Here is a 13,742-nt window from a genome sequence, read left to right as displayed (position 1 = left end):
TGGACAAGTCGCCCCCTCATCGCAGGGCCAACACAGATGGACAGACAACATTCACACTCACATTCACACACTAGGGCCAATTTTAATGTTGCCAATCAACCTATCCCCAGGTGCATGTCTTTGGAAGTCGGAGGAAGCCGGAGTACCCTATCATGAAAAACCGATTATTCTTACCTGTTGGTACTTGTTTTTGTGTATTTGAAGTCCAGAAAATTTGAAATCAAACCACGGATGCATTGCGGAAGTGATTATAAAACAATCTTACCTAGTTCCGTTTGGAATTTGAGACTTTACTGATATATTTTGTCTTAGTTACGTCAAAGAATAACTCCATTTATGGCCCAGTAGAGATTTACCCAAAGAGCTTTGCGCGAGTCCGCCGTTATTAAATTCTAGTCCAAAGTTGTAGTCAATAAATTCTTTATTTTTCTCTATCGTCTTGTTGTAGGAACAGACTGTCTCATACATGCACATGCATCCTAAAATCCTCTGCTGTTGCCATTTCTAATAAAAAGTAGGATATGGTTCTAACTATCTGAGCAGTAGATGGTGTTTTGTAGAATAACTAAATTATTTGTTTTGGGGTATTTAATCAGCTCCACCACCAACTGCTGGTCTGTCGTGCATACTATAAAAGTTGAATGATATATTCTCTTGATATTGTTATGTAAATCTGCAGAGGAAAACAACTTTTGGAAGTACTTAAACTAAAAGTGTGACATGAGTCATTATGAAGGGATGAAAATGCAACATTTGCCAACATTTTCATTTGAAAGGCTCACAGGTTTACAGGGTATTCCAAGCAGGCACAAGACATTGATACACATTGATTATACTGTACATGCATGTCCTTTAAAATTGACTTTGAAACAACATTGAAAAATAGTTGTATTTGTAAAATTGAGACAACATTGGTGCCCAACGTTGGATCCATGTTGTTGGTTGGAAAGTGACCAAATTTCAATTGTCAAATCAACATCAGAACCCGACATTGAATACATGTTGTCAAAAAGCATGTTGTTTCTATGTTGAATTTGTGTTGTAAAATATTGGTTGGGAAATGACCAAAATTCAATGCTCAAATCAACTTGGGAACCCAACATTGATTAAACGTTGTCAAAAACATGTTGTTCCAATGTTAGGATTGACTTGTTCAATATCAGGACCTAATTCAATAAGTACTCGATGTTGTTTTAATGTCTTGTGCCTGCTGGCTTCAGGTTTGCAGTGAAGCTGAAGCCAAGAGCAGCACACTACACTTCTGGTGTTAGTTTGCACTTCTGTATTGTATCCCTATGTATTTGGTAGGAGCTTAATGCCTTTTTGAAGGCGCGCCTAGCTTCACACGCATTGCTACGTCACAATTAGGGATGGAGCTATTGATTATTTTCGCAATTGAGTAAAGGTTTTTTGATTAGTTTGTTTGACTAATTGAGTAATCTGATAAAACACACTTTTTTAGCCTCAATGGTGGAAAATAGTTTTAACCATCATTCTTTTTTTCTACTAAATAAACATCATCAACTTTGAAATTGCAATTCTGCGTGCATGCATTAATAAAAATAAAATAGAAAATCTCCGTTGTTCGCCACCACACACATCATGGCACTTATAAGTATTGCTTATGGGCAACAGCCGAGCAGAAACTATGTCCCAGACACTCCATGCGGCATGGGCATTATCAATTTTCATATGTAACACTTATCAAACGATTAATTGAAGCAACACAATATAGATAAAATATATTTTCTAATCAATTAACCCTATAGTCACAAACAAACACCATCAACCTTCAACGTATTCCACAGTTTTGGGCTGAACAAGCCAAAGTCATGACTCTTTAGACCAGGGGTGTCAAACTCAAATACAGAGTGGGCCAAAATTTAAAACTGAACAAAGCTGCGGGCCGAGGTTGAACAAATTAACCTTTTAATAGGGACCCAAACAAGTTTTTCATTGAATTTTAAACAAGCAAGGCTTATATAACTTTATAGTCACATGCAAAATCGAGTTTCAAATTATGATAATAATGATTAAAAATATCAATGGCATATCAGATAAAATTTAAATAAAAATTGGGGGGGGGGGTTTGGTGGTAATAGGGATTTATATTGTAGCTTCCCGGAAGAGTTAGTGCTGCAAGGGGTTCTGGGTATTTCTTCTGTTGTGTTTATGTTGTGCTACAATGCGGATGTTTTGCCGAAATGTGTTTGTCATTCTTGTTTGGTTTGGCTTGGCTTCACAGTGTGTGCATATTTGTAAATGTGTTAAAGTTGTTTATACGGCCACCCTCAGTGTGACCTGTATGCTGTTGATGAAGTATGCATTGCATTCACTTGTGTGTGTTAAAGCTGCATGTATTATGTGACTGGGCCGGCACGTTGTTTGTATGGCGGAAAAGCGGACGTGTCGACAGGCTGTAAAGGACGCTAAAGGCAGTGCCTTCAAGGCACTCCCCCAATATTGTTGTCCGGGTGGAAATCGGGAGAAATTCGGAATAATGGTTGCCCCGGGAGATTTTCAGGAGGTGCACTGAACTTTGGGAGTCTCCCGGGAAAATCGTGAGTTTTGGCAAGTATGAGTATCAGCGGTGAATGCAGTGTTACAGAGGCATTGCCGCTGTATAATACCGGGGGGCCAGCTCTAATCTTAATTTGATATTACCTCAAGGGCCAAATGAAATTACACGGCGGGCCAAATTTGGCCCGCGGGCCAGAGTTTGACACCCATGCTTTAGACTCTCTCACCACATCACTTACTGAAGGCTCTGCTGTCCTGACATGAACCGTCCCTTGAACCACAACCGTGGGCTTCTGAAAGTTCCACATGCAATGCAGCTGAAACACGATAATTTAGTGTCGCTTTGTACTTGAGGCACTTTTACTCAATTTCCTGTGTCACAGACTTGATACTGCGGTTCATGCTTGAAGCCATACACCTCTGGTTGCTGTAAATTGACAATGTTATTACTGTAGTAGTCAAATGTTACATGCTGCCTTAGCATAAAATGAAGACATACTCCACTGTACATGACCTTTTCCTTATTATTTTCAAGAGTTTCTGAATAGGATTAACAACATGGTATTCAGATCTGCATGAAACAGTTTTAAATAATCAATATGTCACTTGGGGTGGGAGGAGCTTTAAAAAATGTGATATGATCCCGAAAATCCATCCATCAAAGTCTTTAAAATAGCTGGCGCCCCGATGCCACAGTTGCGTTTTACTATGAGGCTTTGGGGTTCAATTTTTCATACAACACAATGCAGTCTTTAGCAAGCTGTTAAATGGTAACTGCACTTTTTGGGAAATTTGGCCTATCGTTCACAATCATTATGAGAGACAAGAACACGTCTTTTTATTTAGGGATTCTAAAAATACTAAAAAAAACACTGACGAATGTGGTTGATGGGAGTCAGCGTCGTAGCGTTCAAAGCAAACATTTTAAAAACCCTCCAACATTTTACATATAAACTGCAAGTAAATATATTATGTAATAACATGCACAGTCATAACAATATTTACTGTAATTTGGTCATTTTAGACTTTACCGGGACTTCTTTCCTCAGCGCATTTATTTCCATTTCCATAGCAGCGCACCCCTGACTTCCGGCAACAAATGTGTGTTCCCACTTCTGGAAACAATCGCTTGTGTTTTCTAATCATAGCAGATTGGTAACAGATATCCAAGACGACTATTTTTAAACAAATGAGGAGTCACAACCTTATCTTTTTGAACCAGAATGTACGGAAGATGAACTGCTGCTTATAGAAGCGGACAAGAGGAAAGGGTGAAATGTTGGAGCAGACGAAAGCCGAGAGAGTAAGGTCAGGTGACTTGCAGGAGTAAATGTGGAACTTGGAGCCAAGGTATGCCGACATAAATGTCGTGCTAACCCGAAATCAACTTGAAAAAACGTCCCCGGCCAACTGGACCAAACAGACAACTGACAATGATCCATCCAGCACATCAAGCTTGTTATTACAAATGTATACAATGTCGAGCTTGCTGTGTGCAAACAAAACATGAAATGTGGGCTTATAAGAACTCAAGCTAGTTTACGGCTAATGCCGTAGCATGCCGTTGAAAAACTATTTATTATTATGCTAGATAAACAGTTTCACAGTGTTCGCTCTTACAACAACAATGTCCCTCCAGCTTGGTTATTATACAGGTAACGGAACGTAAATCAAGTTTTGGGATGCATTTTTAAAGTGGCTGAGATGTTATGATCCGCTGCCCGGATCATATCATATTCTGGTTTTGTTCCGTTTTGTATCATATTCTGTTAGTGTTTGACTTCCTTAGTTCCTGTTTGTTCTGTCACTGTAGTTGCTTATTAGTTTCACCTGCACCTTACTTTTGATGCGCACCTGCCTTGTGATTACGTTCCTTATTTAAGCCTGCCTTTTCTGTTCATTCATCCTCGCTTCCCAGTTTGCGTTACACCTAGTTTGTGTTTCGCAACAGTAAGGACTCTGATTCCCATGTTTTCACTTGCCAGCTTTCGCGCTATGCTTTTGTTTTCCTTTAGCTCCCATGCTAGAAGTATTTGTTTTTGCCTTTTGTGTCTAGTGCAAGTTTTTCTGTTTCTTAGTCTGTTTTATTTATTAATAAATCATTGTTTCTTACCTCCACGCTGCGTCCGAGCCCGACTGCATCGTTGGAAGAACGAACCCGCATCATCATGCCAGCCAATCGTTACACGAGAGGCAGAATGGATTGCGCCTATCAGTTGCATTGCTAGGCACTTACATTGTAGATTATTACAAATTAGAATGCAGAAAAAAATAATATTTTGACTTTGTGTCTCTCAATAGTATTGTAAATTGTAAGCAAAATGAAAGCTAATTTTGTTTAAATGTAAAGCATTTGCCATAAATGTGGTGTGAAGTCTGATTATGATTAACCACAAGTATCAGATGGCGTTATATTTACCTGCATTTTCAAAAGACAAATTTCCACCAAACTCTGAAAAGCCGTCTGAAATCAGCATTTTCTACAAAATGTCTTTTACATACATTACAAATGTGCATGAATGACCCTGAGAGGAACAAGCGGTAGAAAATGGACGGATGAATAGAAAATGTATTTTAGTCATTAGTATATTTATATCTTTACAGCGCCCAAATGAAGTTTTCTCTCGTTTCAATACTTGTTTATGCACTTGTTAGCTTACATTGCTTGCTTTGCACTGACTCTGCAAACGAGGGACTAAAACTAATGTGAATCTATGCTGAAGTTGTGACGTCCACCCACTAGCGCCTTGAAACCCACTAATTAACAACTTGTGTCTCAATTATTCAATCCACGCATGAACCCGAGGAGTAAAACGTCAATTTGTTGTTTACGGCCGCGTTCCTGCCAAACCATTTCAGTTGCCAGGCAACCAGAGAGGGCTCCAGGAAGTTACTGGGCCAAGAAATACTCAGGTACATAACCCTTTGTGAATTAACTGCCAGCTCCCGGCGGTGGCATCATACTTAGCTTGCAGCCACATGCGAGTGCTATCAATCCTACCAAACTTTTGGCAGTAAAATTACTAAATGTGTATGCCAACGTGTTTAGCCTTTTCCTTTGACATATATGCCACAAAGAGCATGCGTTTGTGGCGTATACATATATATATATATATATATATATATATATATATATATATATATATATATAAGTGGAACTAGAGAATGGAAGTTTGATATTGTTGTGATATGATGTGCTAGTATTAGATTATGATTCCAAATACATTACTGAGTTGAAATAACAAGATACCTTTGAAAGACTTGTGTCCTCAGATTCCTTACTTCATTCTGTGTGTGTATGTGCTTGTGTGTGTGCGGCCCCGTGCAATAGTAATACACATCCTCCTCCCAATCCTCCCTATGACAACGTGGCTGATAAATGGGTGGGTGGTTCAGTCGATGACAAGGTTGACTGATCAATAGGTAAAGGAGAAAAGCATTTTAGGGCTTGGGTTTGTTTATTTTTTTCTTCTTGTGTGGGGGGAGGGTCATAAGGATGGCTGATCATTATTTCACTTAAAACAAGTCTAAACTTGAATTCACATAAAAAACATTATTTGGTGAAATATTGTTGCTACCCAAAGAAAATGTATTGCCTTTAATTACTTCTAACTGTCACATCATCAATTATTTGCAACGATTACTATGCGATCGTCATAACAACACTTACTGACTTACTTTTGTGGACTGTATTGGCCTACAACTAAGCTCAAAGATTCCCACTAGAAATAAAAAGATTATCTGCCAAAAACCATACAACATTTCATTGAATTCTACCAATTAATATATGACTAATATTGTGTTTAAAATTGTATTTCCATCCATCCATTTTCTACCGCTTATTCCCTTTTGGGGTCGCTGGCGCCAATCTCAGCTACAATCGGGCGGAAGGCGGTGTACACCCTGGCCAAGTCGCCACCTCATCGCAGGGCCAACACAGATAGACAGACAACATTCACACTCACATTCACACACTAGGGCCAATTTAGTGTTAAACAAACCATATATTTAGCATTTTCAATGAATGTTTAAGTAAATGCCGATGATGTCTAATGTCACTTAAAAAATTATGAGAATTGTATTTCTTACAAAAATAAATGAAAAATTAAAAGTAAATGAAAGTTTCAAAAAGTAACAAATTGGGTATATATGTACTGTAATTGGATAAATGAGCTCGGAGAGAAACAATATACGATTGCTTGACAAACTGATAACATTTTATAACATTATCGAAATGTTTCAAAATTGTATTACCTGAATTATCCTATTTGTATGGTGTTTACTGTTATACTGTGTTATAGCAAAGTAATAGTTTGTCACTCTTTGTTATTTTTAACAATCTGCAAAATGAACATTGGAAGACCTAATTTATTGGTTTTTCATATGCCCCACTTTCTGTAGGATTTGCCCTTTTGTATACTTTCTTGTAGGGATGAGTACCTTTCACATTTGAACCGATACGGTGCCAATTTTTAGTGCTTTTGTGGGTGTTCATGCATTAAGAGATTTTAATTGTTTGATAATATTTTTTTATTGAACATTTAACAATGAAAGTTTATGATACCCTATATTGCCAAAGTATTTGGCCACCTGCCTTGACTCACATGAAAACTTGAAGTGTCGTCCCATTCCTAACCCATAGGGTTCAATATGATGTCGGTCCACCTTTTGCAACTATTACAGCTTCAACTCTTCTGGGAAGGCTGTCCACAAGGTTGCACACTGTGTTTATAGAAATGTTCAACCATTCTTCCAAAAGTGCATTGGTGAGGTCACACCTGATGTTGTGGCTCTCAGTGTTCTATCAGGTTTCAGGTCAGGGCTCTGTGCAGGCCAGTCAAGTTAATCCACACCTGTCATCCATGTCTTTATGGACGTTACTTCTTGCACATTCATGTTGGAAAGAGGAAGGAGCCCACTCCTAACTGTTCCAAAAAGTTTGGGGGCATGGAATTGTCCAAAATGTTTTGATTTGCTGGAGCATTCAAAGTTCCTCTCACTGGAATTAAGGGGCCAAGCCCAACTCCTGTAAAACAACCCCACACCATAATTCCTCCTCCACCAGATTTCACAATCGGCACAATGCAGTCCGAAATGTACCTATCTTCTGGCAACCTCCAAACCCAGACTTGTCCATCAGGTTGCCAGATGTAAAAGCGTGATTCATCACTCCAGAGAACGCGTCTCCACAACTCTAGAGTCCAGTGGCGACGTGCTTTACACAACTGCATCCGATGCTTAGCATTGGACTTGGTGATGTATTTCTTAGATGCAACTGTTCGGCCATGGAAACCCATTCCATGAAGCTCTCTGCGTACTGTACATAGTTTAATTGGAAGGTCACAAGACGGTTGGAGCTCTATAGCAACTGACTGTGCAGAAAGTCAACAACCTCTTTGCACTATGCGCTTCAGCATCCACTGACCCCTCTCTGTCAGTTTACGTGGCCTACCACTTCATGGCTGAGTTGCTGTTGTTTCCAAACTCATCCATTTTCTCAGAATAAAACCGACAGTTGACTTTGGAATATTTAAGAGCCAGGAAATTTCACAACTGGATTTGTTGCACAGGTGGCGTCCTATCACAGTTCCACACTGGAAATCACTGAGCTCCTGAGAGCGGCTCATTCTTTCACAAATGATTGTAGAAACTGTCTCCATTCCTAAGTGCTTAATTTTATACACCTGTGGCTGGGCCAAGTGATTAACACTGATGGTGATTATTTGGATGGGTGGCTAAATACTTTTGGCAATATAGTGTATCTCTACTGTCCACTTTTTATATCTTGCTTTATAGCCGTCTGAGTCTCATATGTATGTATTATATAGTATCCATCCATCCATCCATTTTCTACCGCTTATTCCCTTTGGGGTCGCAGGGGGCATAGTAAGCTTTGAATATAGTTGCAATTCCAAGACTTTAGATGGCAGTAGTGCATTGGCAATGGAGTGTTGCCTAGTCAAGGATTAGTCTCTGCCATTAAGGTGAATGTGCCAGCTGTTCTTTTGTGGCGCTCTACAAGGTGTTTATACTGTAAGCATTGCATTTGTTACACACCAGCTCTTTGACAGTAACTTGCATCTTAGTTGTAGTTTTCATTACCAAATTTGGGGGTGTTGTATAATTTTGCATCCTCTACCAGGCATACAAATGCTCGGACATGTTGTCATGGGAAACTGGAAATATGTGTTGTACAATATCATAATCGTATGCATGTTCAAAAAATAATAATTTTGACATGGCATCACATGCAACAATGGTATTAACAAAAAGCACTGCTTGGTTTTACAATAGGTACAAAAGTACCGAATTCGGCACCCATCCCTACTCTTTTGGTTATCGTGTGGCCAAACGTTGCTAACTGGTGCGTTTTTGCATGGCATTCCGCAGAATCGAGTGTTTAAACTAAGAATCCCATGCATTGGTGACTCAGTGGCTGTACTGTTTTTTTTTAATTATTATTAAGCCACTATGGGGCCAAATTTAGTTGTGCCAGCACTAAGGTTGATACTCTAAAAAAAATGGGGTCCACAAAAAACATTACTTATTGGCTTTATTTTAACAGAGAATCTTATGATACATTAGACATATGTTTCTTATTTCAATCAAAGAATAATTTTGTCATAAAATAAAATAGTGAACATTCTAGACAACTTCTCTTTTAGTAGTAAGTAAGCAAACAAAGGATCCTAATTTGGCTGCTGACGTATGCAGTAATATATTGTGTCGTTTCTCATTCTATTATTTTGTCAAAATTATGAGCACAAGAGGTAGAAAATGTATTACTATTATTATTGTATTATTACTATTACTTGTTCATCCATCCATCCATTTCCTACCGCTTATTCCCTTTGGGGTTGCGGGGGGCGCTGGTGCCTATCTCAGCTACAATCGGGCGGAAGGCGGGTACACCCTGGTCAAGTCGCCACCTCATTGCAGGGCCAACACAGACAGACAGACATCACACTCAGTTCATTTACTGTTAATATCTGCTTACTTTCTGTTTTAGCATGTTCTATCTACACGTCCGGTAAAATGTGATAATCACTTATTCTTCTGTTGTTTGGATACTTCACATTAATTTTAGGTGATATGACACATTTTGGTATCAATCCAATACCATGTAGTTACATAATCATACACTGGTCATAATTAAAGTTCTCCTGTGTCCATGAAGTATGTTCAGACTTTATAAACAGTTTACTAAATTAAAAAAAAAATTGTGATAATAAAAAATATCGATGTGGCCATTTTTGTATAGACTAGATACGGCTCTTGTACATGGTATCGTTAAAGTTGATGTATGCATAGATCCACCCGTTTGTTTACATTCAGGAGAGCTAGCTTGCTGTTAGCGGTTAGCTATTCTATTGTATCCTAGTGTGTATCTACTGTGTGCAGTATGTTTAACTATTCCTTGTCCTGATACATGTAAGGAACTTACGACTGCGTATGGATGTTAGCCGCTTGCGAGCTATGTTTTAAAGCACCTCTTGTAAAGTGGCGAGCCCGTTTTTATAGCCTCATATTTATAATTTGTTTTTAAGCCGAAATGCGTCCATTCTGCCTCTAATATCTCCACACCTTGTCTATTTAAGTTCTCTCTGTACGTGTGCGTTGCTAAACATGAGCTTCTGCTTGCATTACCAACTATCTCATGAGGTGACGACAGCGCGCCGTAATGTTCGTAAATAAAAATACTACAGGTGTTTTTCAGAGGCTGTAAAGTATCGTTTTTTTAATTCATTGTTAGTATCAGAATACCGTACAACCCCAGTCAGCACATTAAAAAAAAGTGGAAACGATACTAAACTCAAGAAAGAACTTGCAGCAAAGTACAAATGTGGCATTTGTGAGGCTATTCCCTCTCCACTGATCGCTGTCTGCCAACAAAAATCTTCAATCAGGGTATAAACAAATTTCCAGTTATCCATCCATCCATTTTCTACCGCTTATTCCCTTTCGGAGTCGCGGGGGGCGCTGGCGCCTATCTCAGCTACACTCGGGCGGAAGGCGGGGTACACTCTGGACAAGTCGCCACCTCATCGCAGGGCCAACACAGATAGACAGACAACATTCACACTCACATTCACACACTAGGGCCAATTTAGTGTTGCCAATCAACCTATCCCCAGGTGCATGTCTTTGGAAGTGGGAGGAAGCCGGAGTACCCGGAGGGAACCCACGCATTCACGGGGAGAACATGCAAACTCCACACAGAAAGATCCCGAGCCTGGATTTGAACCCAGGACTGCAGGACCTTCGTATTGTGAGGCAGACGCACTAACCCCTCTGCCACCGTGAAGCCCGTGAATAATTTCCAGTTATTCATTTATAAAACTGTAATTATTGTCTATAAAATGTGTATTGTGTTGTTGTTTTTTGGATGCCTGGAAAAGATTGGGGGGCGGCCTGGCGTAGTGGGTAGAGCGGCTGTGCCAGAAACCTGAGGGTTGCAGGTTCGCTTCCCACATATTGACACCCAAATCGCTGCCGTTGTGTCCTTGGGCAGCAGGGGCGCCGAAGAGGGGGGGTAAAGGAGACGGATTCTAGGGGCCCATGATGGAGGGGGGCCCAGGGAGACCCCTAATGATGATGATGAAATTATGTGTTGGGGGCCCTGTAAAGATTATATTCATGGGGCCCAAAATCCCTAGCGGCGCCCCTGTTGGGCAGGACACTTCACCCTTGCCCCCGGTGCCGCTCACACTGGTGAATGAATGATGAAACAATGATTGGTGGTGGTCGGAGGGGCAAACTGGTAGCCATGCTTCCGTCAGTCTACCCCAGGGCAGCTGTGGCTACATATGTAGCTTACCACCACCAGGTGTGAATAAATGATGGGTTACCACTTCTCTGTGAGCGCTTTGAGTATCTAACAATAGAAAAGCGCAATATAAATCTAATCCATTATTATTATTACATTATTATTATACAGTTTTCTTACAACACAGCCTTTGTCGGACCTTCGGAATACAAACCGAAGTATTCCTGTATACAAAATATTTATGTGAATACTGTGAAATATTTTCTTTAGTGGTTGTGAGTAGGGCAACACTTAATTGGCCCTAGTGTGTGAATGTTGTCTGTCTATCTGTGTTGGTTGGCCCTGCGATGAGATGGTGACTTGTCCAAGGTGTACTCTGCCTTCCGCCCAAATGCAGCTGAGATAGGCACCAGCAACCCCTGCAACCCCGAAAGGGACAAGCGGTAAGAAAAATGGATGGATGGATGGATGGATGGGTTGTGAGTAGGACATGAAGACATCAGCACAATGGTCACTATCCTAACACGATTTTCCTTGCAGAAAAAGTCCAATATTATACAACTCATAGTTTTTGTTTACAAAGTAAAAGCAGGCGGCATTTTTTTTTTTGGAAACAGACAAAATGTTTAACTTTCTTAGTAGTCACCCAACAAGACAAACCTTTCCCATGTTGCCTGGAACTGACGTCACTGTAGGCGCAGGTGGCGACTTATCGCAGTCAGCATTTAAAAAACAAACATCGTTTTTTTTCCCCCACGTTCCTGCACCTTAATGCCTATTCAGACCACCAAGTGATTCAACTTGCTGAGACGCTAGAATACTTTATGCATGAGTGCAACGCAATTGATGGACATAATGCGACCCCCACCAACCTAGCCCTCGCCTCCTCCTTCCTCTATCCCCCCCTCCCACCCCCTGCAGACACGCTGTCGACGACGAGCGTCACATTTTCAATTCCTCCCACCTCCTACACGCACACACGCACGCACAGGAAGTTAAAAAGCATGGTGACAACGATTAGACTACAACACTCACACAGCCTCCATCCGGTGCACATTTTCTGCCAAGTTGAAGACAAACACGCGTAATGTTGCACCTCGTGGTGCGTTTAAGAACACCTGAGAACTTGCTCAGGCTCGGGCAAAAGCACACTGAGGCGTAGATAAGAGAGATTGTGGCATCTGGACCAGGACGAAGCTCACTTCCTGCCTCTTTTTACGCACCATTAATATTGCTTGTTTGTGTTTGGAGGGGCCCGGCAGCGGAGGAAGTCACTAAACCCAGGAGTCACACACACACAGATATAAATGAAGAAGAATGGTTCAAGTTTTCACGCCGCGCGCATCCGAAATTAAAGGCGAGATTGCCGGTGGCAAGTGGGAGCAGCGTCTTTACGCACCGCTTTTGTCTGGAGCTCGGAAGCCCATCTGCGGCAGCGGCTCCCGCAGTGTCATCCGAGTCCAAAACGTTTCGAACTTTTTTGGACTCACTTGAGCAAAGTGCGGCGCACCGCTCCACCTCTCATTCAATGTTATTTGTACACACAGATGCATATTATTGGCACCTACCAGAGCGGATACGAGCACAAGAGGGCTGAGGGGCTGCTCCCACAGTTCGAGAGCTCCGTCTTCCCAAGCCTTGTCGTGCGCAATGGTGACACACACACACAAAAAACACCCAAAAGCGGGAAGGAAAGACAAGCGTGTGTTCCCCTCCTCTCCTTCCACAAGTAGCCTGCGGCGCGTCCGTGTAGTCGGGAACACACGAGGTTCGAAACGAAAGAGTGTTTTTGGCCGAGGCGGACTTTCCGTGGTGCTCGGACGCGTGGGTTCCCCCCAGCCTGCCTTCTCCGGTCCTGGCGATCCCACCTCTACAACCCCACTCGCCGAGAGGAACATGCAAACACGTTTCATGGATTTTTGGAGCTCGGAGGAAAAACCGAAGTGGACTTTCGGTGCGGCGCGACACTCGGACATGGACACTTTCTGCAGCCTGCTCGATTCCCGTGGAAACACTTGATTGATTGATTGAAACTTTTATTAGTAGATTGCATTGTTCAGTACATATTCCGTACAATTGACCACTAAATGGTAACACCCGAATACATTTTTCAACTTGTTTAAGTTAAAGGCCTACTGAAACCCACTACTACCCACCACGCAGTCTGAAAGTTTATATATCAATGATGAAATATTAACATTGCAACACATGCCAATACGGCCTTTTTAGTTTACTAAATTACAATTTTAAATTTCCCGGGACTTTTTTCTTGAAAATGTCGCGTAATGATGACATGTACGCTGCGTGCACACACAGCTAAATGTTGTCTGCTTTAACGGCATAATTACACAGTATTTTGGATATCTGTGTTGCTGAATCTTTTGCAATTTGTCCAATTAATATTGGAGAAGTCAAAGTAGAACAATGGAGTTGGGAAGCTTTAGCCTTTAGACAC

General features: G+C 41.1%; 1 protein-coding gene across 2 annotated transcripts in view; it reads right to left on the bottom strand.

The window, feature by feature from the left end:
• cxxc5a (CXXC finger protein 5a) overlaps positions 1–13,207 on the bottom strand; it is a 53,674-nt gene extending 40,467 nt beyond the window's left edge. For both annotated transcript variants that reach the window (XM_061898494.1, XM_061898495.1), the window contains exon 1: positions 12,856–13,207. The gene's annotated coding sequence lies outside the window, so the exon portion shown is untranslated. The remainder of the gene's footprint in view (positions 1–12,855) is intronic.
• Positions 13,208–13,742: the final 535 nt, after the last annotated feature.

This window comes from Nerophis ophidion, linkage group LG04 (assembly GCF_033978795.1).
Source record: "Nerophis ophidion isolate RoL-2023_Sa linkage group LG04, RoL_Noph_v1.0, whole genome shotgun sequence".
Classification (NCBI taxonomy): Eukaryota; Metazoa; Chordata; class Actinopteri; order Syngnathiformes; family Syngnathidae; genus Nerophis; species Nerophis ophidion.
The sequence above is the reverse complement of the archived record's forward strand: the minus strand, read 5'-3'. Positions and strand labels throughout refer to the sequence as shown.